The sequence below is a fragment of the Schistocerca nitens genome, chromosome 8 (assembly GCF_023898315.1).
Source record: "Schistocerca nitens isolate TAMUIC-IGC-003100 chromosome 8, iqSchNite1.1, whole genome shotgun sequence".
Classification (NCBI taxonomy): domain Eukaryota; kingdom Metazoa; phylum Arthropoda; class Insecta; order Orthoptera; family Acrididae; genus Schistocerca; species Schistocerca nitens.
The window spans coordinates 23,643,057-23,667,506 of NC_064621.1; the positions used below are offsets into that span (position 1 = coordinate 23,643,057).

At 47.2% G+C, this 24,450-nt stretch overlaps 28 non-coding genes across 28 annotated transcripts; all 28 read left to right on the plus strand.

The window, feature by feature from the left end:
* Window positions 1–270: 270 nt before the first annotated feature.
* On the plus strand, window positions 271–342 carry Trnat-agu (transfer RNA threonine (anticodon AGU)). The gene has a single exon. It is a non-coding gene; the product is annotated as a tRNA-Thr (tRNA).
* Window positions 343–887: 545 nt separating this feature from the next.
* Window positions 888–960, plus strand: Trnar-ucg (transfer RNA arginine (anticodon UCG)). The gene has a single exon. It is a non-coding gene; the product is annotated as a tRNA-Arg (tRNA).
* A 439-nt stretch (window positions 961–1,399) lies between these two features.
* Trnak-cuu (transfer RNA lysine (anticodon CUU)) lies at window positions 1,400–1,472 on the plus strand. Its single transcript has one exon. It is a non-coding gene; the product is annotated as a tRNA-Lys (tRNA).
* Window positions 1,473–1,793: 321 nt separating this feature from the next.
* Window positions 1,794–1,865, plus strand: Trnat-agu (transfer RNA threonine (anticodon AGU)). Its single transcript has one exon. It is a non-coding gene; the product is annotated as a tRNA-Thr (tRNA).
* A 539-nt stretch (window positions 1,866–2,404) lies between these two features.
* Window positions 2,405–2,477, plus strand: Trnar-ucg (transfer RNA arginine (anticodon UCG)). The gene has a single exon. It is a non-coding gene; the product is annotated as a tRNA-Arg (tRNA).
* A 6,544-nt stretch (window positions 2,478–9,021) lies between these two features.
* Trnat-agu (transfer RNA threonine (anticodon AGU)) lies at window positions 9,022–9,093 on the plus strand. Its single transcript has one exon. It is a non-coding gene; the product is annotated as a tRNA-Thr (tRNA).
* Window positions 9,094–9,632: 539 nt separating this feature from the next.
* On the plus strand, window positions 9,633–9,705 carry Trnar-ucg (transfer RNA arginine (anticodon UCG)). The gene has a single exon. It is a non-coding gene; the product is annotated as a tRNA-Arg (tRNA).
* Window positions 9,706–10,144: 439 nt separating this feature from the next.
* Trnak-cuu (transfer RNA lysine (anticodon CUU)) lies at window positions 10,145–10,217 on the plus strand. The gene has a single exon. It is a non-coding gene; the product is annotated as a tRNA-Lys (tRNA).
* A 321-nt stretch (window positions 10,218–10,538) lies between these two features.
* On the plus strand, window positions 10,539–10,610 carry Trnat-agu (transfer RNA threonine (anticodon AGU)). The gene has a single exon. It is a non-coding gene; the product is annotated as a tRNA-Thr (tRNA).
* Window positions 10,611–11,155: 545 nt separating this feature from the next.
* On the plus strand, window positions 11,156–11,228 carry Trnar-ucg (transfer RNA arginine (anticodon UCG)). The gene has a single exon. It is a non-coding gene; the product is annotated as a tRNA-Arg (tRNA).
* A 439-nt stretch (window positions 11,229–11,667) lies between these two features.
* Window positions 11,668–11,740, plus strand: Trnak-cuu (transfer RNA lysine (anticodon CUU)). The gene has a single exon. It is a non-coding gene; the product is annotated as a tRNA-Lys (tRNA).
* Window positions 11,741–12,061: 321 nt separating this feature from the next.
* On the plus strand, window positions 12,062–12,133 carry Trnat-agu (transfer RNA threonine (anticodon AGU)). Its single transcript has one exon. It is a non-coding gene; the product is annotated as a tRNA-Thr (tRNA).
* A 537-nt stretch (window positions 12,134–12,670) lies between these two features.
* Trnar-ucg (transfer RNA arginine (anticodon UCG)) lies at window positions 12,671–12,743 on the plus strand. Its single transcript has one exon. It is a non-coding gene; the product is annotated as a tRNA-Arg (tRNA).
* A 439-nt stretch (window positions 12,744–13,182) lies between these two features.
* On the plus strand, window positions 13,183–13,255 carry Trnak-cuu (transfer RNA lysine (anticodon CUU)). Its single transcript has one exon. It is a non-coding gene; the product is annotated as a tRNA-Lys (tRNA).
* A 758-nt stretch (window positions 13,256–14,013) lies between these two features.
* Trnar-ucg (transfer RNA arginine (anticodon UCG)) lies at window positions 14,014–14,086 on the plus strand. Its single transcript has one exon. It is a non-coding gene; the product is annotated as a tRNA-Arg (tRNA).
* Window positions 14,087–14,525: 439 nt separating this feature from the next.
* On the plus strand, window positions 14,526–14,598 carry Trnak-cuu (transfer RNA lysine (anticodon CUU)). Its single transcript has one exon. It is a non-coding gene; the product is annotated as a tRNA-Lys (tRNA).
* A 1,270-nt stretch (window positions 14,599–15,868) lies between these two features.
* Trnak-cuu (transfer RNA lysine (anticodon CUU)) lies at window positions 15,869–15,941 on the plus strand. Its single transcript has one exon. It is a non-coding gene; the product is annotated as a tRNA-Lys (tRNA).
* A 758-nt stretch (window positions 15,942–16,699) lies between these two features.
* Trnar-ucg (transfer RNA arginine (anticodon UCG)) lies at window positions 16,700–16,772 on the plus strand. Its single transcript has one exon. It is a non-coding gene; the product is annotated as a tRNA-Arg (tRNA).
* Window positions 16,773–17,211: 439 nt separating this feature from the next.
* On the plus strand, window positions 17,212–17,284 carry Trnak-cuu (transfer RNA lysine (anticodon CUU)). Its single transcript has one exon. It is a non-coding gene; the product is annotated as a tRNA-Lys (tRNA).
* Window positions 17,285–18,554: 1,270 nt separating this feature from the next.
* On the plus strand, window positions 18,555–18,627 carry Trnak-cuu (transfer RNA lysine (anticodon CUU)). Its single transcript has one exon. It is a non-coding gene; the product is annotated as a tRNA-Lys (tRNA).
* A 758-nt stretch (window positions 18,628–19,385) lies between these two features.
* Trnar-ucg (transfer RNA arginine (anticodon UCG)) lies at window positions 19,386–19,458 on the plus strand. The gene has a single exon. It is a non-coding gene; the product is annotated as a tRNA-Arg (tRNA).
* Window positions 19,459–19,897: 439 nt separating this feature from the next.
* Window positions 19,898–19,970, plus strand: Trnak-cuu (transfer RNA lysine (anticodon CUU)). The gene has a single exon. It is a non-coding gene; the product is annotated as a tRNA-Lys (tRNA).
* A 1,270-nt stretch (window positions 19,971–21,240) lies between these two features.
* Window positions 21,241–21,313, plus strand: Trnak-cuu (transfer RNA lysine (anticodon CUU)). The gene has a single exon. It is a non-coding gene; the product is annotated as a tRNA-Lys (tRNA).
* A 321-nt stretch (window positions 21,314–21,634) lies between these two features.
* Window positions 21,635–21,706, plus strand: Trnat-agu (transfer RNA threonine (anticodon AGU)). Its single transcript has one exon. It is a non-coding gene; the product is annotated as a tRNA-Thr (tRNA).
* A 545-nt stretch (window positions 21,707–22,251) lies between these two features.
* Trnar-ucg (transfer RNA arginine (anticodon UCG)) lies at window positions 22,252–22,324 on the plus strand. The gene has a single exon. It is a non-coding gene; the product is annotated as a tRNA-Arg (tRNA).
* A 439-nt stretch (window positions 22,325–22,763) lies between these two features.
* Trnak-cuu (transfer RNA lysine (anticodon CUU)) lies at window positions 22,764–22,836 on the plus strand. The gene has a single exon. It is a non-coding gene; the product is annotated as a tRNA-Lys (tRNA).
* Window positions 22,837–23,594: 758 nt separating this feature from the next.
* Window positions 23,595–23,667, plus strand: Trnar-ucg (transfer RNA arginine (anticodon UCG)). The gene has a single exon. It is a non-coding gene; the product is annotated as a tRNA-Arg (tRNA).
* A 439-nt stretch (window positions 23,668–24,106) lies between these two features.
* Trnak-cuu (transfer RNA lysine (anticodon CUU)) lies at window positions 24,107–24,179 on the plus strand. The gene has a single exon. It is a non-coding gene; the product is annotated as a tRNA-Lys (tRNA).
* The last annotated feature ends 271 nt before the right edge of the window (window positions 24,180–24,450 follow it).

Below are 24,450 nucleotides of genomic sequence, written 5' to 3' on the forward strand. Positions count from 1 at the left end.
TTGCGTAATGAACGTAACGGGTTACGACGATGCCTAGCTTCTTATGAATATCAGAGGAATGGTATTTGAAGCTGAAAGTAACTCTGAAATGAAATAAATGTGTTGTTTTGGAATTTTAGGTGTACATCGATATCGTGTGAGATGTGTAGGAAAGCAGCAGCTGTGGTAGCTAAATGCAAATAATGGTCGCTAATGCGGTGCGTTTCCAGCTGAAGATCTCCGATTCACTAGTCCATAAGAACAAAGTACCCGAAAAGCGCGCTAGGAGGCGCCTCCTTAGCTCAGTGGCAGAGCGCTGGTCTAGTAAACCAGAGGTCGTGAGTTCGATCCTCACAGGAGGCAAATGAATTTTGTAAAAGCCCCTCCCACCGTGGCCCTTTCGAAAAAAGCGGTCAAGGATGAAACAAATTATAAATGGGTGCGGTATTTAAGAAATGCTCTCGCAAATGAATAGTGCGAATGGTGCTATTAAAGTAGGCACCAGAAACTGCTGCTTTAGGGAGTCTCCGGAGAATGCCGACGTGAAATACTTAGTTCTTGTGATGTATTTTCTACCCCTGATAGAGACCCTCGCGGTTGTCGTCGTCGTCGTCGTCGTCGGCGCCGCCGCCGCTTTGGTAATAGCGGCAACTCGCCATTGTATCTCATAGGGTGAGGTACGTTCTACAACCGACTGAGATGGCACTAAGCGATTGAAGCTGATTTGCAAGCTCTTGTTTGATGAGCGTCATAAGGGCTTGAATGTAACTTGCGATGGGACACAGCAAGAAGTAGCGTCGCATTTTTAGTACTGAAATTGGAGAATTGCGTCAAAGATGGTAAATTCATTCCGGGAAGTGCACAAATGGCGATAATGAGGTGTGTTTGGGGAAGCGTATTGCGCCAGTGACCGTGTGGCCTAATGGATAAGGCGTCGGACTTCGGATCCGAAGATTGCAGGTTCGAATCCTGTCACGGTCGAGTTTTTCCAGTTCTGCAAAAGATGCATGCTGTTTTACTGTGTTGTTTGAGTACTACAAAACTAGTTGAAAGTTGCTGCTGTCCGCTTCCTGGCTGCAAACCGGCGTCTACCTGAAGCTCAAGCAAGACAAGGGTGATCTGTAGCGAAATTTTCGGCACAGTGCCGTTCAGGAGAGTTTTTGTTGGAACTACTGCGTCTGATTCAGGGCCCAAGAGCTACGCCACAGGCGTCTGCGCACAGTCGAGCATGTGTGTTGAATAATGGTGCTGATAGCCACGTATCATTTGAAGCAGATTTGATGCCTTTCGGAGACAATTTTTCATTGAATAGGATTGTAGCTCATTTGTGGCAGCAGGAAATAAGCTGTAGTCAAAAGGATCTTCCATAGATGGTCGCAGGTCCCATCAGTATTGTATGGCTCGTAAAGCATTGTGTGGAGCCCGGCTAGCTCAGTCGGTAGAGCATGAGACTCTTAATCTCAGGGTCGTGGGTTCGAGCCCCACGCTGGGCGGCGCAAAATTTTGTGTCTACGCGGATGCAACCTGCGCCCCTCTCGTGAGCCTTGCGTAATGAACGTAACGGGTTACGACGATGCCTAGCTTCTTATGAATATCAGAGGAATGGTATTTGAAGCTGAAAGTAACTCTGAAATGAAATAAATGTGTTGTTTTGGAATTTTAGGTGTACATCGATATCGTGTGAGATGTGTAGGAAAGCAGCAGCTGTGGTAGCTAAATGCAAATAATGGTCGCTAATGCGGTGCGTTTCCAGCTGAAGATCTCCGATTCACTAGTCCATAAGAACAAAGTACCCGAAAAGCGCGCTAGGAGGCGCCTCCTTAGCTCAGTGGCAGAGCGCTGGTCTAGTAAACCAGAGGTCGTGAGTTCGATCCTCACAGGAGGCAAATGAATTTTGTAAAAGCCCCTCCCACCGTGGCCCTTTCGAAAAAAGCGGTCAAGGATGAAACAAATTATAAATGGGTGCGGTATTTAAGAAATGCTCTCGCAAATGAATAGTGCGAATGGTGCTATTAAAGTAGGCACCAGAAACTGCTGCTTTAGGGAGTCTCCGGAGAATGCCGACGTGAAATACTTAGTTCTTGTGATGTATTTTCTACCCCTGATAGAGACCCTCGCGGTTGTCGTCGTCGTCGTCGGCGCCGCCGCCGCTTTGGTAATAGCGGCAACTCGCCATTGTATCTCATAGGGTGAGGTACGTTCTACAACCGACTGAGATGGCACTAAGCGATTGAAGCTGATTTGCAAGCTCTTGTTTGATGAGCGTCATAAGGGCTTGAATGTAACTTGCGATGGGACACAGCAAGAAGTAGCGTCGCATTTTTAGTACTGAAATTGGAGAATTGCGTCAAAGATGGTAAATTCATTCCGGGAAGTGCACAAATGGCGATAATGAGGTGTGTTTGGGGAAGCGTATTGCGCCAGTGACCGTGTGGCCTAATGGATAAGGCGTCGGACTTCGGATCCGAAGATTGCAGGTTCGAATCCTGTCACGGTCGAGTTTTTCCAGTTCTGCAAAAGATGCATGCTGTTTTACTGTGTTGTTTGAGTACTACAAAACTAGTTGAAAGTTGCTGCTGTCCGCTTCCTGGCTGCAAACCGGCGTCTACCTGAAGCTCAAGCAAGACAAGGGTGATCTGTAGCGAAATTTTCGGCACAGTGCCGTTCAGGAGAGTTTTTGTTGGAGCTACTGCGTCTGATTCAGGGCCCAAGAGCTACGCCACAGGCGTCTGCGCACAGTCGAGCATGTGTGTTGAATAATGGTGCTGATAGCCACGTATCATTTGAAGCAGATTTGATGCCTTTCGGAGACAATTTTTCATTGAATAGGATTGTAGCTCATTTGTGGCAGCAGGAAATAAGCTGTAGTCAAAAGGATCTTCCATAGATGGTCGCAGGTCCCATCAGTATTGTATGGCTCGTAAAGCATTGTGTGGAGCCCGGCTAGCTCAGTCGGATGGTAAGTCGGCCTTCAGCGGCCGTGGCGAGCGGACGCGCGGCGTGTTTACGTCCTCGCTGCTGCTGGCTGTGTGCTGTTTACTGGTGAGTAGACGCTGTTCTAGCGGCCACAATAACGTGTTATTGTGTGACAATGTTTAGAACCGGAACATGAACGACATAACGCGCAGAGACACGTTGAAATTTGTCTTCGATCACACCTATGCACGACCGAAATCTTTTGAGATAGAATTATGGATTGAGGAAAGTCTGAAACGATCCTTTGACGATATCATCGGCGTACACCTGTCGATCGTTAGTAGCGTTGTCTACATCAAGTTTAAAACCGCTGCTATTTGCGAACAGATTTTGCAGTCATGTAGTGGTAAGCTTAAATTTAAGCACCGTGATGGGAACGTCGGAGAGGTAAAGGTTTTGCATGCAGGATTTGGTCTTCGAACTCTTCGAATTTTTGAGTTACCATTTGAAGTACCTGCGGCTGACATCGACGCGGTGCTAAAAAATTATGGTAAAGTTGTTAGCAATGTTGCCGAAAAATGGGCGACGTTTAAGGTTCCTGTCCTGAACGGTGTTCGGCAGGTTAAAATGGAACTGCAGAGGCACATACCATCTTACGTTACTATTTGTGGATACAGGGCGATCGTAATATATGACGGTCAACCGCGTACCTGCTCTGGGTGCGGTGCCACGGATCACGTTCGTGCTCAATGTATCCAACGAAGGGTGACGCAGTTGCCACCAGGAGACACTGTGCCAGCTAATACGATGACTTCCCTACCGCTGACATATGTGGCGGCAGCCCGCACGAACATGGCCAACGTGGAACATTCAGTTGTGGACACACTTTCCAACGCCTTGGACGCCGACCGAGTGACGCCAATGGAAACTTCCACCACAGAGGACATCACTGATGTAACCCCTGAGGTTCCAACGGAAACTAACGAGCCAGTGGGTACGGATTTGGCCCACCTTTCCTGTGATGTACAATCCCAAGGAAACGTCAACGATTCGGACACTGGCAATAAACAGATGCCTGTCTCAGCGCCAACGGCAGGATTCACTCGTGGACAAGATAGCGTTTCATCTCCAGAGGCTGACGAAAATGGAAGGCGAGGCAATTCACCGAAGACACATAAGAAAAGGAGGATTGCCCACAAGAATGTCGAGCAAACTGCACCAAGTTTGCGTGAGAAAGGTCTGCAGATTGCCCGCGACATTACCGATGCCCTACATGGACACCCTGATGAGAAGCAACAGAGTGGCACCAGCGATGTGGCAGACACCACGAAGCCCCAGTCAGAGGTCGAAGACCACGCTCTCGCTGAACGGGAAAAGACTACACGACGGGTCCTCAGGGATAGCTCCACACACCTCCGTCTGGCTGAGATAGCCTCACACACCAAGAGGGACTCAGTTCATGTTGGCGACTGGGCAGATGACGTAGAAGGCATGTCAGTGGACACTGAAACGGATGAGGTCGGCTCGGCGAAAGGTGCTTCCTCAGCTGTGAGGGCTGAAGAACTCAAAAGTACAGGACCTGCTTCAACAACTCCGACAGGGGACGCTGATTACTTTTCTGATACTTATTAATGGTTCCCACCGACGTCTCCCTTCCATACTTGGATTGAGACATCGCGCCACTGGCTGGAAATGCCTCCTCCGTTTCAGGACTACAAGTTAGCCACGTTAAATATCAATAAAATTACCTCGACTCAGAAGCTGTACAGTCTTCGCGACTACCTTTACAGCTGTGACGCGGATATTGTGATGCTGCAGGAGGTGGACGACAACCTTTACCTTGACATTCCTGGCTACGAAGTGGTAAAAAACACCACTCCGGATAGCTCCTCCGGTACGGCTTTCCTAATCAAAGAGGGTGTGACCATCTCTGACGTCGAACTATTGGAGAACGGGAGAGGCATTTCGTGTCTAATTCACGGTATACGATTTATAAACATCTACGCCCCTTCTGGTAATCAAAATAGAGTGCGCAGAGCCCAGTTCTTTGCTACTGACCTATTATATCTGTTACGACGGAATCCAGAAGACGTGGTACTTGGGGGTGACTTCAACTGCGTTTTAAAGCCTAAAGATCAAAGGCCGAATTTTAATGGTTGTCCTACTCTCGCAGAAACAGTGCGTCAGCTCGAACTGGAGGACACATGGGAACTACTACATGGGGACCAAAGCTGCTTTACATATTACACCGCACAAACTGCCAGCCGCATCGATCGGATCTATGTGGGGAAAACTCTGAGAGGGCAAATATCGGCTACGGAAACGTGGCCAATATATTTCTCAGACCACTTGGCCTACCACTGTACCATTCGTATGACCCGACAGAAAACGTTCCGTGGCAAAACAGGATGGAAATTAAATGTAGACATCCTCCGAGAGCAAGGGCTACGAGAACAGTTGCAGGAGGTCTGGGAATCGAGTCTACACAGACAGGCTACTTTTCCGTCTGTCACGATGTGGTGGTGCCACTATACGAAGCCTCGACTTATTAGGTGCTTGAAGGCCTATAGCTACGCCAGGAGCCGCTTGCAAAAGGAGACCTTTGAATTTTACTTTAGATGCCTACGTGATTTATACTCCGAAACGTCTGTCACGCACGAAAACATCGTACAAATTAAAAGAATTAAGGCAAAGTTGTTACTACTGAAACGGAAACAAATGGAAGGTCCCAAAATCCGCTCTAGAGACACCAACAGTACTTCCGATGAACATCCATCCTCGTTCCACCTCGGCAGAGAGAAACGACGAGCACGACAAAAACTGATCAGTAAATTGAAAACGGAAGATGGCGGCTTCTTGACGACTCAGCTGGAAATAAAGGATTATATCACTGACTATTACCGGAGACTCTATATGGCAGACCCGACAGACGATGAGATCATCTCCGCCATGCAAGATCTTCTGACAGCGAAACTAGCCGAGGCTGACAGAGAGTCACTGATGAGTGAAGTCACTGCGGATGAAATTCAGATGGCCTTGAGAAAGGCTCAGCCTAATAAATCCCCTGGCGCGGATGGACTTCCCATTGAATTTTATAAGGAATACTGGCATCTACTGGAAAATTGTTTTGTGCATATATGTAACGAAATTAGAGCGGGTCTGCAACTACCAGCAGACTTCAATGGCAGTCTAATAGTACTTGTTCCGAAACAACACTCACACGACGACATCAATCATTTTCGACCAATCTCCCTCCTGAATTCCGACTATAAGATTGTGGCCCGCGTGTTTGCCCATAGAATTAAAAACGTCCTAGGGACGATAATCCATCACAGCCAGTCAGCAGCAGTACCTGGACGTAATATCTTCAAAAGTCTTGCGGATTACAGGGAGATCATCTCGTTCAGTGCAATTACACGGCCGACTGCAGCAATTCTTGCTTTAGACCAATGTAAGGCTTTTGACCGGGTTTCACACCGTTATCTGTTCCAAATTATGAAACATCTTGGATTCGGTGACGACTTCATTACAGTGCTTCGCAATATATACACCGCTGCCACTTCTAAGGTCATTGTTAATGGTCAGTTCACCCGACCGATTCCTATTGAAAGATCAGTAAGACAAGGATGCCCCATGTCTATGCCTCTCTACGTCATAGCAATTGAGCCACTTCTCCGGATGCTCCATTGCAAACTTCAGGGCTTAACCGTCTACTCATACAACATAAAATGTATTGCCTATGCGGACGACGTGAGTGCTGTAATACGGTCGGAACGGGAGCTACGGGAGATCGCTGACAGTATCACTGAATACGAACGAGCGTCAGGCTCCAAATTAAATTATACGAAGACCAGATTATTGCCGATTGGGGGAGGCTTTCCGACAGATGGTACTTGTCCCTACGGGTTGTGCGAGACTGTCAAACTGCTAGGTATAAAAATGAGCAGTTGCCCTATAAGAACAACGGCAGTCAATTGGAAAGAACTCTTGGCCATCACGAAAGCCTGCCTTCAACAAAATAAAGGCCGAGAACAGAATCTGCTTCAACGAGTTCAATTCATCAATACCAAGATTCTTTCCAAAATCTGGTATGTTGGGCAGGTTCTCCCGGTGGTAGACACTATTGCCAGGGGCATCATGTCGGCAGTCGGATGGTATGTTTGGAGGGGTGAGATATTCAAGGTGGGGATCAACGTCGTCACTCTCCCTCCGGGGGAAGGGGGCCTGGGTCTAATAGATGTCCCAACGAAATGCAAGGCTCTCCTCGTACGCAATATACTGCAGCTGTGCCACAAATACCCCGACAGCGCACTTCGTATGGCCATAAGGACATATCAACCATACAACATGCTAATACCAATAAACCTAGGGGAAGTGCACTATAAGGCGAATCATATCAGGATGTTTCTCTTAGAAGCCAGCTACCTGAAGTCGAAATCGAGTGCTCCATTAAGTGATCTAACATCTGCTCAACTATATCGTCTGATGAACGATACTGGAAGAGCCAACCGCATGGTGACGAAGTACCCCTCTACGGATTGGACTCGAATCTGGACAAACATCAATAACAGTGTTCTCGGCACTGACGTCCGATCCACTTGGTATAAAATTGTCAATCAGACAATACCAACTAGAGAGCGACTCCATAAAATACACCTGTCGGTTTCAGACAAGTGTCGAGAATGTAATGTCATCGACACCTTACAACACCGTTGTGCCTGTGGTGAGAACGGCCATATATTGAACTGGTGTCGTAGGACCATGGCATTGATCTGCAGGACTACACCGCAGAACATCTCTCTAACATCGATTCTCCAACCGGATGGAACTTACTATCCGGTAACCAAAAAGAACACGTGGACATGGTTGGCAGCGCACACACTGCACTACATCATTAATGCCCAGGAAGACCGGACATACATGGGCTACAGAGTATACCTAGCCACACAGGCTAAGTTACTGATGCGGGACCCAAAATATAAGCGAAAGTTTGCCAATTATATCGCGGCATTACAACTAGTGACGATATGACACACATACTATGGAGGGACTTATAAGAGGATGCTAGACGAACAGAAGGATCAACGAACAGGTGTTCAGTTTTTACAACCCAAGTGCCTTATAATTGTACTTTTTTTTTTTTTTTTTTTTTTTTTTTTGCTTACATTAGGACTTCGTTTTTGTACTATCCTCGATAGTCGAGTGACAGGTTTCAGTTTGTGGCTCACGTTGTGAATGTCACTTTTTCCGAAGGAACATTTCCTACCATCACACTCCAGCACACCACAGGATGGTTTGCGGACTTCAGCGACGTCTGCCCTCACATCTGCGAGAAGACAACCCGGGGGAAAAAGAAAGGATCACTTAACGACCGAGGCCAAGCTTTAATGCTTGGGGTAAAAAAGTGAAGGCATATTGATTTCGAGAAGACGAGTTTTGAGGATTGCGTGTCAGCTGAGTCAGTGCCACCTTGTTGGAGGACGAGCAGGGGAATGTTAACAAGAAAACTACTCTTCTTTTCTATACAGAAGAAGTCTTTTTATTTCGTCATGAATAAAAACATTACGCAGGGGAATGATTTAAAGGAAAACGAGTTTCTTTTCTTTACAGAAGAAGTACATTTATTTCATCGTGAAGCAGAAAAATTTCTTTCAATGGTGATGAAGCCAGGCCGAGAAGACAAAAAAAAAAAAAAGAAAAAAAAAAAAAAGTGGCAGAGCGCAAAAAAAAAAAAAAAAAAAAAAAAGTCGGTAGAGCATGAGACCCTTAATCTCAGGGTCGTGGGTTCGAGCCCCACGCTGGGCGGCGCAAAATTTTGTGTCTACGCGGATGCAACCTGCGCCCCTCTCGTGAGCCTTGCGTAATGAACGTAACGGGTTACGACGATGCCTAGCTTCTTATGAATATCAGAGGAATGGTATTTGAAGCTGAAAGTAACTCTGAAATGAAATAAATGTGTTGTTTTGGAATTTTAGGTGTACATCGATATCGTGTGAGATGTGTAGGAAAGCAGCAGCTGTGGTAGCTAAATGCAAATAATGGTCGCTAATGCGGTGCGTTTCCAGCTGAAGATCTCCGATTCACTAGTCCATAAGAACAAAGTACCCGAAAAGCGCGCTAGGAGGCGCCTCCTTAGCTCAGTGGCAGAGCGCTGGTCTAGTAAACCAGAGGTCGTGAGTTCGATCCTCACAGGAGGCAAATGAATTTTGTAAAAGCCCCTCCCACCGTGGCCCTTTCGAAAAAAGCGGTCAAGGATGAAACAAATTATAAATGGGTGCGGTATTTAAGAAATGCTCTCGCAAATGAATAGTGCGAATGGTGCTATTAAAGTAGGCACCAGAAACTGCTGCTTTAGGGAGTCTCCGGAGAATGCCGACGTGAAATACTTAGTTCTTGTGATGTATTTTCTACCCCTGATAGAGACCCTCGCGGTTGTCGTCGTCGTCGTCGGCGCCGCCGCCGCTTTGGTAATAGCGGCAACTCGCCATTGTATCTCATAGGGTGAGGTACGTTCTACAACCGACTGAGATGGCACTAAGCGATTGAAGCTGATTTGCAAGCTCTTGTTTGATGAGCGTCATAAGGGCTTGAATGTAACTTGCGATGGGACACAGCAAGAAGTAGCGTCGCATTTTTAGTACTGAAATTGGAGAATTGCGTCAAAGATGGTAAATTCATTCCGGGAAGTGCACAAATGGCGATAATGAGGTGTGTTTGGGGAAGCGTATTGCGCCAGTGACCGTGTGGCCTAATGGATAAGGCGTCGGACTTCGGATCCGAAGATTGCAGCTTCGAATCCTGTCACGGTCGAGTTTTTCCAGTTCTGCAAAAGATGCATGCTGTTTTACTGTGTTGTTTGAGTACTACAAAACTAGTTGAAAGTTGCTGCTGTCCGCTTCCTGGCTGCAAACCGGCGTCTACCTGAAGCTCAAGCAAGACAAGGGTGATCTGTAGCGAAATTTTCGGCACAGTGCCGTTCAGGAGAGTTTTTGTTGGAACTACTGCGTCTGATTCAGGGCCCAAGAGCTACGCCACAGGCGTCTGCGCACAGTCGAGCATGTGTGTTGAATAATGGTGCTGATAGCCACGTATCATTTGAAGCAGATTTGATGCCTTTCGGAGACAATTTTTCATTGAATAGGATTGTAGCTCATTTGTGGCAGCAGGAAATAAGCTGTAGTCAAAAGGATCTTCCATAGATGGTCGCAGGTCCCATCAGTATTGTATGGCTCGTAAAGCATTGTGTGGAGCCCGGCTAGCTCAGTCGGTAGAGCATGAGACTCTTAATCTCAGGGTCGTGGGTTCGAGCCCCACGCTGGGCGGCGCAAAATTTTGTGTCTACGCGGATGCAACCTGCGCCCCTCTCGTGAGCCTTGCGTAATGAACGTAACGGGTTACGACGATGCCTAGCTTCTTATGAATATCAGAGGAATGGTATTTGAAGCTGAAAGTAACTCTGAAATGAAATAAATGTGTTGTTTTGGAACTTTAGGTGTACATCGATATCGTGTGAGATGTGTAGGAAAGCAGCAGCTGTGGTAGCTAAATGCAAATAATGGTCGCTAATGCGGTGCGTTTCCAGCTGAAGATCTCCGATTCACTAGTCCATAAGAACAAAGTACCCGAAAAGCGCGCTAGGAGGCGCCTCCTTAGCTCAGTGGCAGAGCGCTGGTCTAGTAAACCAGAGGTCGTGAGTTCGATCCTCACAGGAGGCAAATGAATTTTGTAAAAGCCCCTCCCACCGTGGCCCTTTCGAAAAAAGCGGTCAAGGATGAAACAAATTATAAATGGGTGCGGTATTTAAGAAATGCTCTCGCAAATGAATAGTGCGAATGGTGCTATTAAAGTAGGCACCAGAAACTGCTGCTTTTGGGAGTCTCCGGAGAATGCCGACGTGAAATACTTAGTTCTTGTGATGTATTTTCTACCCCTGATAGAGACCCTCGCGGTTGTCGTCGTCGTCGTCGTCGTCGGCGCCGCCGCCGCTTTGGTAATAGCGGCAACTCGCCATTGTATCTCATAGGGTGAGGTACGTTCTACAACCGACTGAGATGGCACTAAGCGATTGAAGCTGATTTGCAAGCTCTTGTTTGATGAGCGTCATAAGGGCTTGAATGTAACTTGCGATGGGACACAGCAAGAAGTAGCGTCGCATTTTTAGTACTGAAATTGGAGAATTGCGTCAAAGATGGTAAATTCATTCCGGGAAGTGCACAAATGGCGATAATGAGGTGTGTTTGGGGAAGCGTATTGCGCCAGTGACCGTGTGGCCTAATGGATAAGGCGTCGGACTTCGGATCCGAAGATTGCAGGTTCGAATCCTGTCACGGTCGAGTTTTTCCAGTTCTGCAAAAGATGCATGCTGTTTTACTGTGTTGTTTGAGTACTACAAAACTAGTTGAAAGTTGCTGCTGTCCGCTTCCTGGCTGCAAACCGGCGTCTACCTGAAGCTCAAGCAAGACAAGGGTGATCTGTAGCGAAATTTTCGGCACAGTGCCGTTCAGGAGAGTTTTTGTTGGAACTACTGCGTCTGATTCAGGGCCCAAGAGCTACGCCACAGGCGTCTGCGCACAGTCGAGCATGTGTGTTGAATAATGGTGCTGATAGCCACGTATCATTTGAAGCAGATTTGATGCCTTTCGGAGACAATTTTTCATTGAATAGGATTGTAGCTCATTTGTGGCAGCAGGAAATAAGCTGTAGTCAAAAGGATCTTCCATAGATGGTCGCAGGTCCCATCAGTATTGTATGGCTCGTAAAGCATTGTGTGGAGCCCGGCTAGCTCAGTCGGTAGAGCATGAGACTCTTAATCTCAGGGTCGTGGGTTCGAGCCCCACGCTGGGCGGCGCAAAATTTTGTGTCTACGCGGATGCAACCTGCGCCCCTCTCGTGAGCCTTGCGTAATGAACGTAACGGGTTACGACGATGCCTAGCTTCTTATGAATATCAGAGGAATGGTATTTGAAGCTGAAAGTAACTCTGAAATGAAATAAATGTGTTGTTTTGGAATTTTAGGTGTACATCGATATCGTGTGAGATGTGTAGGAAAGCAGCAGCTGTGGTAGCTAAATGCAAATAATGGTCGCTAATGCGGTGCGTTTCCAGCTGAAGATCTCCGATTCACTAGTCCATAAGAACAAAGTACCCGAAAAGCGCGCTAGGAGGCGCCTCCTTAGCTCAGTGGCAGAGCGCTGGTCTAGTAAACCAGAGGTCGTGAGTTCGATCCTCACAGGAGGCAAATGAATTTTGTAAAAGCCCCTCCCACCGTGGCCCTTTCGAAAAAAGCGGTCAAGGATGAAACAAATTATAAATGGGTGCGGTATTTAAGAAATGCTCTCGCAAATGAATAGTGCGAATGGTGCTATTAAAGTAGGCACCAGAAACTGCTGCTTTTGGGAGTCCGGAGAATGCCGACGTGAAATACTTAGTTCTTGTGATGTATTTTCTACCCCTGATAGAGACCCTCGCGGTTGTCGTCGTCGTCGTCGGCGCCGCCGCCGCTTTGGTAATAGCGGCAACTCGCCATTGTATCTCATAGGGTGAGGTACGTTCTACAACCGACTGAGATGGCACTAAGCGATTGAAGCTGATTTGCAAGCTCTTGTTTGATGAGCGTCATAAGGGCTTGAATGTAACTTGCGATGGGACACAGCAAGAAGTAGCGTCGCATTTTTAGTACTGAAATTGGAGAATTGCGTCAAAGATGGTAAATTCATTCCGGGAAGTGCACAAATGGCGATAATGAGGTGTGTTTGGGGAAGCGTATTGCGCCAGTGACCGTGTGGCCTAATGGATAAGGCGTCGGACTTCGGATCCGAAGATTGCAGGTTCGAATCCTGTCACGGTCGAGTTTTTCCAGTTCTGCAAAAGATGCATGCTGTTTTACTGTGTTGTTTGAGTACTACAAAACTAGTTGAAAGTTGCTGCTGTCCGCTTCCTGGCTGCAAACCGGCGTCTACCTGAAGCTCAAGCAAGACAAGGGTGATCTGTAGCGAAATTTTCGGCACAGTGCCGTTCAGGAGAGTTTTTGTTGGAACTACTGCGTCTGATTCAGGGCCCAAGAGCTACGCCACAGGCGTCTGCGCACAGTCGAGCATGTGTGTTGAATAATGGTGCTGATAGCCACGTATCATTTGAAGCAGATTTGATGCCTTTCGGAGACAATTTTTCATTGAATAGGATTGTAGCTCATTTGTGGCAGCAGGAAATAAGCTGTAGTCAAAAGGATCTTCCATAGATGGTCGCAGGTCCCATCAGTATTGTATGGCTCGTAAAGCATTGTGTGGAGCCCGGCTAGCTCAGTCGGTAGAGCATGAGACTCTTAATCTCAGGGTCGTGGGTTCGAGCCCCACGCTGGGCGGCGCAAAATTTTGTGTCTACGCGGATGCAACCTGCGCCCCTCTCGTGAGCCTTGCGTAATGAACGTAACGGGTTACGACGATGCCTAGCTTCTTATGAATATCAGAGGAATGGTATTTGAAGCTGAAAGTAACTCTGAAATGAAATAAATGTGTTGTTTTGGAATTTTAGGTGTACATCGATATCGTGTGAGATGTGTAGGAAAGCAGCAGCTGTGGTAGCTAAATGCAAATAATGGTCGCTAATGCGGTGCGTTTCCAGCTGAAGATCTCCGATTCACTAGTCCATAAGAACAAAGTACCCGGTATTTAAGAAATGCTCTCGCAAATGAATAGTGCGAATGGTGCTATTAAAGTAGGCACCAGAAACTGCTGCTTTTGGGAGTCTCCGGAGAATGCCGACGTGAAATACTTAGTTCTTGTGGTGTATTTTCTACCCCTGATAGAGACCCTCGCGGTTGTCGTCGTCGTCGGCGCCGCCGCCGCTTTGGTAATAGCGGCAACTCGCCATTGTATCTCATAGGGTGAGGTACGTTCTACAACCGACTGAGATGGCACTAAGCGATTGAAGCTGATTTGCAAGCTCTTGTTTGATGAGCGTCATAAGGGCTTGAATGTAACTTGCGATGGGACACAGCAAGAAGTAGCGTCGCATTTTTAGTACTGAAATTGGAGAATTGCGTCAAAGATGGTAAATTCATTCCGGGAAGTGCACAAATGGCGATAATGAGGTGTGTTTGGGGAAGCGTATTGCGCCAGTGACCGTGTGGCCTAATGGATAAGGCGTCGGACTTCGGATCCGAAGATTGCAGGTTCGAATCCTGTCACGGTCGAGTTTTTCCAGTTCTGCAAAAGATGCATGCTGTTTTACTGTGTTGTTTGAGTACTACAAAACTAGTTGAAAGTTGCTGCTGTCCGCTTCCTGGCTGCAAACCGGCGTCTACCTGAAGCTCAAGCAAGACAAGGGTGATCTGTAGCGAAATTTTCGGCACAGTGCCGTTCAGGAGAGTTTTTGTTGGAACTACTGCGTCTGATTCAGGGCCCAAGAGCTACGCCACAGGCGTCTGCGCACAGTCGAGCATGTGTGTTGAATAATGGTGCTGATAGCCACGTATCATTTGAAGCAGATTTGATGCCTTTCGGAGACAATTTTTCATTGAATAGGATTGTAGCTCATTTGTGGCAGCAGGAAATAAGCTGTAGTCAAAAGGATCTTCCATAGATGGTCGCAGGTCCCATCAGTATTGTATGGCTCGTAAAGCATTGTGTGGAGCCCGGCTAGCTCAGTCGGTAGAGCATGAGACTCTTAATCTCAGGGTCGTGGGTTCGAGCCCCACGCTGGGCGGCGCAAAATTTTGTGTCTACGCGGATGCAACCTGCGCCCCTCTCGTGAGCCTTGCGTAATGAACGTAACGGGTTACGACGATGCCTAGCTTCTTATGAATATCAGAGGAATGGTATTTGAAGCTGAAAGTAACTCTGAAATGAAATAAATGTGTTGTTTTGGAATTTTAGGTGTACATCGATATCGTGTGAGATGTGTAGGAAAGCAGCAGCTGTGGTAGCTAAATGCAAATAATGGTCGCTAATGCGGTGCGTTTCCAGCTGAAGATCTCCGATTCACTAGTCCATAAGAACAAAGTACCCGGTATTTAAGAAATGCTCTCGCAAATGAATAGTGCGAATGGTGCTATTAAAGTAGGCACCAGAAACTGCTGCTTTTGGGAGTCTCCGGAGAATGCCGACGTGAAATACTTAGTTCTTGTGATGTATTTTCTACCCCTGATAGAGACCCTCGCGGTTGTCGTCGTCGTCGGCGCCGCCGCCGCTTTGGTAATAGCGGCAACTCGCCATTGTATCTCATAGGGTGAGGTACGTTCTACAACCGACTGAGATGGCACTAAGCGATTGAAGCTGATTTGCAAGCTCTTGTTTGATGAGCGTCATAAGGGCTTGAATGTAACTTGCGATGGGACACAGCAAGAAGTAGCGTCGCATTTTTAGTACTGAAATTGGAGAATTGCGTCAAAGATGGTAAATTCATTCCGGGAAGTGCACAAATGGCGATAATGAGGTGTGTTTGGGGAAGCGTATTGCGCCAGTGACCGTGTGGCCTAATGGATAAGGCGTCGGACTTCAGATCCGAAGATTGCAGGTTCGAATCCTGTCACGGTCGAGTTTTTCCAGTTCTGCAAAAGATGCATGCTGTTTTACTGTGTTGTTTGAGTACTACAAAACTAGTTGAAAATTGCTGCTGTCCGCTTCCTGGCTGCAAACCGGCGTCTACCTGAAGCTCAAGCAAGACAAGGGTGATCTGTAGCGAAATTTTCGGCACAGTGCCGTTCAGGAGAGTTTTTGTTGGAACTACTGCGTCTGATTCAGGGCCCAAGAGCTACGCCACAGGCGTCTGCGCACAGTCGAGCATGTGTGTTGAATAATGGTGCTGATAGCCACGTATCATTTGAAGCAGATTTGATGCCTTTCGGAGACAATTTTTCATTGAATAGGATTGTAGCTCATTTGTGGCAGCAGGAAATAAGCTGTAGTCAAAAGGATCTTCCATAGATGGTCGCAGGTCCCATCAGTATTGTATGGCTCGTAAAGCATTGTGTGGAGCCCGGCTAGCTCAGTCGGTAGAGCATGAGACTCTTAATCTCAGGGTCGTGGGTTCGAGCCCCACGCTGGGCGGCGCAAAATTTTGTGTCTACGCGGATGCAACCTGCGCCCCTCTCGTGAGCCTTGCGTAATGAACGTAACGGGTTACGACGATGCCTAGCTTCTTATGAATATCAGAGGAATGGTATTTGAAGCTGAAAGTAACTCTGAAATGAAATAAATGTGTTGTTTTGGAATTTTAGGTGTACATCGATATCGTGTGAGATGTGTAGGAAAGCAGCAGCTGTGGTAGCTAAATGCAAATAATGGTCGCTAATGCGGTGCGTTTCCAGCTGAAGATCTCCGATTCACTAGTCCATAAGAACAAAGTACCCGGTATTTAAGAAATGCTCTCGCAAATGAATAGTGCGAATGGTGCTATTAAAGTAGGCACCAGAAACTGCTGCTTTTGGGAGTCTCCGGAGAATGCCGACGTGAAATACTTAGTTCTTGTGGTGTATTTTCTACCCCTGATAGAGACCCTCGCGGTTGTCGTCGTCGTCGGCGCCGCCGCCGCTTTGGTAATAGCGGCAACTCGCCATTGTATCTCATAGGGTGAGGTACGTTCTACAACCGACTGAGATGGCACTAAGCGATTGAAGCTGATTTGCAAGCTCTTGTTTGATGAGCGTCATAAGGGCTTGAATGTAACTTGCGATGGGACACAGCAAGAAGTAGCGTCGCATTTTTAGTACTGAAATTGGAGAATTGCGTCAAAGATGGTAAATTCATTCCGGGAAGTGCACAAATGGCGATAATGAGGTGTGTTTGGGGAAGCGTATTGCGCCAGTGACCGTGTGGCCTAATGGATAAGGCGTCGGACTTCGGATCCGAAGATTGCAGGTTCGAATCCTGTCACGGTCGAGTTTTTCCAGTTCTGCAAAAGATGCATGCTGTTTTACTGTGTTGTTTGAGTACTACAAAACTAGTTGAAAGTTGCTGCTGTCCGCTTCCTGGCTGCAAACCGGCGTCTACCTGAAGCTCAAGCAAGACAAGGGTGATCTGTAGCGAAATTTTCGGCACAGTGCCGTTCAGGAGAGTTTTTGTTGGAACTACTGCGTCTGATTCAGGGCCCAAGAGCTACGCCACAGGCGTCTGCGCACAGTCGAGCATGTGTGTTGAATAATGGTGCTGATAGCCACGTATCATTTGAAGCAGATTTGATGCCTTTCGGAGACAATTTTTCATTGAATAGGATTGTAGCTCATTTGTGGCAGCAGGAAATAAGCTGTAGTCAAAAGGATCTTCCATAGATGGTCGCAGGTCCCATCAGTATTGTATGGCTCGTAAAGCATTGTGTGGAGCCCGGCTAGCTCAGTCGGTAGAGCATGAGACTCTTAATCTCAGGGTCGTGGGTTCGAGCCCCACGCTGGGCGGCGCAAAATTTTGTGTCTACGCGGATGCAACCTGCGCCCCTCTCGTGAGCCTTGCGTAATGAACGTAACGGGTTACGACGATGCCTAGCTTCTTATGAATATCAGAGGAATGGTATTTGAAGCTGAAAGTAACTCTGAAATGAAATAAATGTGTTGTTTTGGAATTTTAGGTGTACATCGATATCGTGTGAGATGTGTAGGAAAGCAGCAGCTGTGGTAGCTAAATGCAAATAATGGTCGCTAATGCGGTGCGTTTCCAGCTGAAGATCTCCGATTCACTAGTCCATAAGAACAAAGTACCCGGTATTTAAGAAATGCTCTCGCAAATGAATAGTGCGAATGGTGCTATTAAAGTAGGCACCAGAAACTGCTGCTTTTGGGAGTCTCCGGAGAATGCCGACGTGAAATACTTAGTTCTTGTGATGTATTTTCTACCCCTGATAGAGACCCTCGCGGTTGTCGTCGTCGTCGGCGCCGCCGCCGCTTTGGTAATAGCGGCAACTCGCCATTGTATCTCATAGGGTGAGGTACGTTCTACAACCGACTGAGATGGCACTAAGCGATTGAAGCTGATTTGCAAGCTCTTGTTTGATGAGCGTCATAAGGGCTTGAATGTAACTTGCGATGGGACACAGCAAGAAGTAGCGTCGCATTTTTAGTACTGAAATTGGAGAATTGCGTCAAAGATGGTAAATTCATTCCGGGAAGTGCACAAATGGCGATAATGAGGTGTGTTTGGGGAAGCGTATTGCGCCAGTGACCGTGTGGCCTAATGGATAAGGCGTCGGACTTCAGATCCGAAGATTGCAGGTTCGAATCCTGTCACGGTCGAGTTTTTCCAGTTCTGCAAAAGATGCATGCTGTTTTACTGTGTTGTTTGAGTACTACAAAACTAGTTGAAAATTGCTGCTGTCCGCTTCCTGGCTGCAAACCGGCGTCTACCTGAAGCTCAAGCAAGACAAGGGTGATCTGTAGCGAAATTTTCGGCACAGTGCCGTTCAGGAGAGTTTTTGTTGGAACTACTGCGTCTGATTCAGGGCCCAAGAGCTACGCCACAGGCGTCTGCGCACAGTCGAGCATGTGTGTTGAATAATGGTGCTGATAGCCACGTATCATTTGAAGCAGATTTGATGCCTTTCGGAGACAATTTTTCATTGAATAGGATTGTAGCTCATTTGTGGCAGCAGGAAATAAGCTGTAGTCAAAAGGATCTTCCATAGATGGTCGCAGGTCCCATCAGTATTGTATGGCTCGTAAAGCATTGTGTGGAGCCCGGCTAGCTCAGTCGGTAGAGCATGAGACTCTTAATCTCAGGGTCGTGGGTTCGAGCCCCACGCTGGGCGGCGCAAAATTTTGTGTCTACGCGGATGCAACCTGCGCCCCTCTCGTGAGCCTTGCGTAATGAACGTAACGGGTTACGACGATGCCTAGCTTCTTATGAATATCAGAGGAATGGTATTTGAAGCTGAAAGTAACTCTGAAATGAAATAAATGTGTTGTTTTGGAATTTTAGGTGTACATCGATATCGTGTGAGATGTGTAGGAAAGCAGCAGCTGTGGTAGCTAAATGCAAATAATGGTCGCTAATGCGGTGCGTTTCCAGCTGAAGATCTCCGATTCACTAGTCCATAAGAACAAAGTACCCGGTATTTAAGAAATGCTCTCGCAAATGAATAGTGCGAATGGTGCTATTAAAGTAGGCACCAGAAACTGCTGCTTTTGGGAGTCTCCGGAGAATGCCGACGTGAAATACTTAGTTCTTGTGGTGTATTTTCTACCCCTGATAGAGACCCTCGCGGTTGTCGTCGTCGTCGGCGCCGCCGCCGCTTTGGTAATAGCGGCAACTCGCCATTGTATCTCATAGGGTGAGGTACGTTCTACAACCGACTGAGATGGCACTAAGCGATTGAAGCTGATTTGCAAGCTCTTGTTTGATGAGCGTCATAAGGGCTTGAATGTAACTTGCGATGGGACACAGCAAGAAGTAGCGTCGCATTTTTAGTACTGAAATTGGAGAATTGCGTCAAAGATGGTAAATTCATTCCGGGAAGTGCACAAATGGCGATAATGAGGTGTGTTTGGGGAAGCGTATTGCGCCAGTGACCGTGTGGCCTAATGGATAAGGCGTCGGACTTCGGATCCGAAGATTGCAGGTTCGAATCCTGTCACGGTCGAGTTTTTCCAGTTCTGCAAAAGATGCATGCTGTTTTACTGTGTTGTTTGAGTACTACAAAACTAGTTGAAAGTTGCTGCTGTCCGCTTCCTGGCTGCAAACCGGCGTCTACCTGAAGCTCAAGCAAGACAAGGGTGATCTGTAGCGAAATTTTCGGCACAGTGCCGTTCAGGAGAGTTTTTGTTGGAACTACTGCGTCTGATTCAGGGCCCAAGAGCTACGCCACAGGCGTCTGCGCACAGTCGAGCATGTGTGTTGAATAATGGTGCTGATAGCCACGTATCATTTGAAGCAGATTTGATGCCTTTCGGAGACAATTTTTCATTGAATAGGATTGTAGCTCATTTGTGGCAGCAGGAAATAAGCTGTAGTCAAAAGGATCTTCCATAGATGGTCGCAGGTCCCATCAGTATTGTATGGCTCGTAAAGCATTGTGTGGAGCCCGGCTAGCTCAGTCGGTAGAGCATGAGACTCTTAATCTCAGGGTCGTGGGTTCGAGCCCCACGCTGGGCGGCGCAAAATTTTGTGTCTACGCGGATGCAACCTGCGCCCCTCTCGTGAGCATTGCGTAATGAACGTAACGGGTTACGACGATGCCTAGCTTCTTATGAATATCAGAGGAATGGTATTTGAAGCTGAAAGTAACTCTGAAATGAAATAAATGTGTTGTTTTGGAATTTTAGGTGTACATCGATATCGTGTGAGATGTGTAGGAAAGCAGCAGCTGTGGTAGCTAAATGCAAATAATGGTCGCTAATGCGGTGCGTTTCCAGCTGAAGATCTCCGATTCACTAGTCCATAAGAACAAAGTACCCGGTATTTAAGAAATGCTCTCGCAAATGAATAGTGCGAATGGTGCTATTAAAGTAGGCACCAGAAACTGCTGCTTTTGGGAGTCTCCGGAGAATGCCGACGTGAAATACTTAGTTCTTGTGATGTATTTTCTACCCCTGATAGAGACCCTCGCGGTTGTCGTCGTCGTCGGCGCCGCCGCCGCTTTGGTAATAGCGGCAACTCGCCATTGTATCTCATAGGGTGAGGTACGTTCTACAACCGACTGAGATGGCACTAAGCGATTGAAGCTGATTTGCAAGCTCTTGTTTGATGAGCGTCATAAGGGCTTGAATGTAACTTGCGATGGGACACAGCAAGAAGTAGCGTCGCATTTTTAGTACTGAAATTGGAGAATTGCGTCAAAGATGGTAAATTCATTCCGGGAAGTGCACAAATGGCGATAATGAGGTGTGTTTGGGGAAGCGTATTGCGCCAGTGACCGTGTGGCCTAATGGATAAGGCGTCGGACTTCAGATCCGAAGATTGCAGGTTCGAATCCTGTCACGGTCGAGTTTTTCCAGTTCTGCAAAAGATGCATGCTGTTTTACTGTGTTGTTTGAGTACTACAAAACTAGTTGAAAATTGCTGCTGTCCGCTTCCTGGCTGCAAACCGGCGTCTACCTGAAGCTCAAGCAAGACAAGGGTGATCTGTAGCGAAATTTTCGGCACAGTGCCGTTCAGGAGAGTTTTTGTTGGAACTACTGCGTCTGATTCAGGGCCCAAGAGCTACGCCACAGGCGTCTGCGCACAGTCGAGCATGTGTGTTGAATAATGGTGCTGATAGCCACGTATCATTTGAAGCAGATTTGATGCCTTTCGGAGACAATTTTTCATTGAATAGGATTGTAGCTCATTTGTGGCAGCAGGAAATAAGCTGTAGTCAAAAGGATCTTCCATAGATGGTCGCAGGTCCCATCAGTATTGTATGGCTCGTAAAGCATTGTGTGGAGCCCGGCTAGCTCAGTCGGTAGAGCATGAGACTCTTAATCTCAGGGTCGTGGGTTCGAGCCCCACGCTGGGCGGCGCAAAATTTTGTGTCTACGCGGATGCAACCTGCGCCCCTCTCGTGAGCCTTGCGTAATGAACGTAACGGGTTACGACGATGCCTAGCTTCTTATGAATATCAGAGGAATGGTATTTGAAGCTGAAAGTAACTCTGAAATGAAATAAATGTGTTGTTTTGGAATTTTAGGTGTACATCGATATCGTGTGAGATGTGTAGGAAAGCAGCAGCTGTGGTAGCTAAATGCAAATAATGGTCGCTAATGCGGTGCGTTTCCAGCTGAAGATCTCCGATTCACTAGTCCATAAGAACAAAGTACCCGAAAAGCGCGCTAGGAGGCGCCTCCTTAGCTCAGTGGCAGAGCGCTGGTCTAGTAAACCAGAGGTCGTGAGTTCGATCCTCACAGGAGGCAAATGAATTTTGTAAAAGCCCCTCCCACCGTGGCCCTTTCGAAAAAAGCGGTCAAGGATGAAACAAATTATAAATGGGTGCGGTATTTAAGAAATGCTCTCGCAAATGAATAGTGCGAATGGTGCTATTAAAGTAGGCACCAGAAACTGCTGCTTTTGGGAGTCTCCGGAGAATGCCGACGTGAAATACTTAGTTCTTGTGATGTATTTTCTACCCCTGATAGAGACCCTCGCGGTTGTCGTCGTCGTCGTCGTCGTCGGCGCCGCCGCCGCTTTGGTAATAGCGGCAACTCGCCATTGTATCTCATAGGGTGAGGTACGTTCTACAACCGACTGAGATGGCACTAAGCGATTGAAGCTGATTTGCAAGCTCTTGTTTGATGAGCGTCATAAGGGCTTGAATGTAACTTGCGATGGGACACAGCAAGAAGTAGCGTCGCATTTTTAGTACTGAAATTGGAGAATTGCGTCAAAGATGGTAAATTCATTCCGGGAAGTGCACAAATGGCGATAATGAGGTGTGTTTGGGGAAGCGTATTGCGCCAGTGACCGTGTGGCCTAATGGATAAGGCGTCGGACTTCGGATCCGAAGATTGCAGGTTCGAATCCTGTCACGGTCGAGTTTTTCCAGTTCTGCAAAAGATGCATGCTGTTTTACTGTGTTGTTTGAGTACTACAAAACTAGTTGAAAGTTGCTGCTGTCCGCTTCCTGGCTGCAAACCGGCGTCTACCTGAAGCTCAAGCAAGACAAGGGTGATCTGTAGCGAAATTTTCGGCACAGTGCCGTTCAGGAGAGTTTTTGTTGGAACTACTGCGTCTGATTCAGGGCCCAAGAGCTACGCCACAGGCGTCTGCGCACAGTCGAGCATGTGTGTTGAATAATGGTGCTGATAGCCACGTATCATTTGAAGCAGATTTGATGCCTTTCGGAGACAATTTTTCATTGAATAGGATTGTAGCTCATTTGTGGCAGCAGGAAATAAGCTGTAGTCAAAAGGATCTTCCATAGATGGTCGCAGGTCCCATCAGTATTGTATGGCTCGTAAAGCATTGTGTGGAGCCCGGCTAGCTCAGTCGGTAGAGCATGAGACTCTTAATCTCAGGGTCGTGGGTTCGAGCCCCACGCTGGGCGGCGCAAAATTTTGTGTCTACGCGGATGCAACCTGCGCCCCTCTCGTGAGCCTTGCGTAATGAACGTAACGGGTTACGACGATGCCTAGCTTCTTATGAATATCAGAGGAATGGTATTTGAAGCTGAAAGTAACTCTGAAATGAAATAAATGTGTTGTTTTGGAATTTTAGGTGTACATCGATATCGTGTGAGATGTGTAGGAAAGCAGCAGCTGTGGTAGCTAAATGCAAATAATGGTCGCTAATGCGGTGCGTTTCCAGCTGAAGATCTCCGATTCACTAGTCCATAAGAACAAAGTACCCGGTATTTAAGAAATGCTCTCGCAAATGAATAGTGCGAATGGTGCTATTAAAGTAGGCACCAGAAACTGCTGCTTTTGGGAGTCTCCGGAGAATGCCGACGTGAAATACTTAGTTCTTGTGATGTATTTTCTACCCCTGATAGAGACCCTCGCGGTTGTCGTCGTCGTCGGCGCCGCCGCCGCTTTGGTAATAGCGGCAACTCGCCATTGTATCTCATAGGGTGAGGTACGTTCTACAACCGACTGAGATGGCACTAAGCGATTGAAGCTGATTTGCAAGCTCTTGTTTGATGAGCGTCATAAGGGCTTGAATGTAACTTGCGATGGGACACAGCAAGAAGTAGCGTCGCATTTTTAGTACTGAAATTGGAGAATTGCGTCAAAGATGGTAAATTCATTCCGGGAAGTGCACAAATGGCGATAATGAGGTGTGTTTGGGGAAGCGTATTGCGCCAGTGACCGTGTGGCCTAATGGATAAGGCGTCGGACTTCGGATCCGAAGATTGCAGGTTCGAATCCTGTCACGGTCGAGTTTTTCCAGTTCTGCAAAAGATGCATGCTGTTTTACTGTGTTGTTTGAGTACTACAAAACTAGTTGAAAGTTGCTGCTGTCCGCTTCCTGGCTGCAAACCGGCGTCTACCTGAAGCTCAAGCAAGACAAGGGTGATCTGTAGCGAAATTTTCGGCACAGTGCCGTTCAGGAGAGTTTTTGTTGGAACTACTGCGTCTGATTCAGGGCCCAAGAGCTACGCCACAGGCGTCTGCGCACAGTCGAGCATGTGTGTTGAATAATGGTGCTGATAGCCACGTATCATTTGAAGCAGATTTGATGCCTTTCGGAGACAATTTTTCATTGAATAGGATTGTAGCTCATTTGTGGCAGCAGGAAATAAGCTGTAGTCAAAAGGATCTTCCATAGATGGTCGCAGGTCCCATCAGTATTGTATGGCTCGTAAAGCATTGTGTGGAGCCCGGCTAGCTCAGTCGGTAGAGCATGAGACTCTTAATCTCAGGGTCGTGGGTTCGAGCCCCACGCTGGGCGGCGCAAAATTTTGTGTCTACGCGGATGCAACCTGCGCCCCTCTCGTGAGCCTTGCGTAATGAACGTAACGGGTTACGACGATGCCTAGCTTCTTATGAATATCAGAGGAATGGTATTTGAAGCTGAAAGTAACTCTGAAATGAAATAAATGTGTTGTTTTGGAATTTTAGGTGTACATCGATATCGTGTGAGATGTGTAGGAAAGCAGCAGCTGTGGTAGCTAAATGCAAATAATGGTCGCTAATGCGGTGCGTTTCCAGCTGAAGATCTC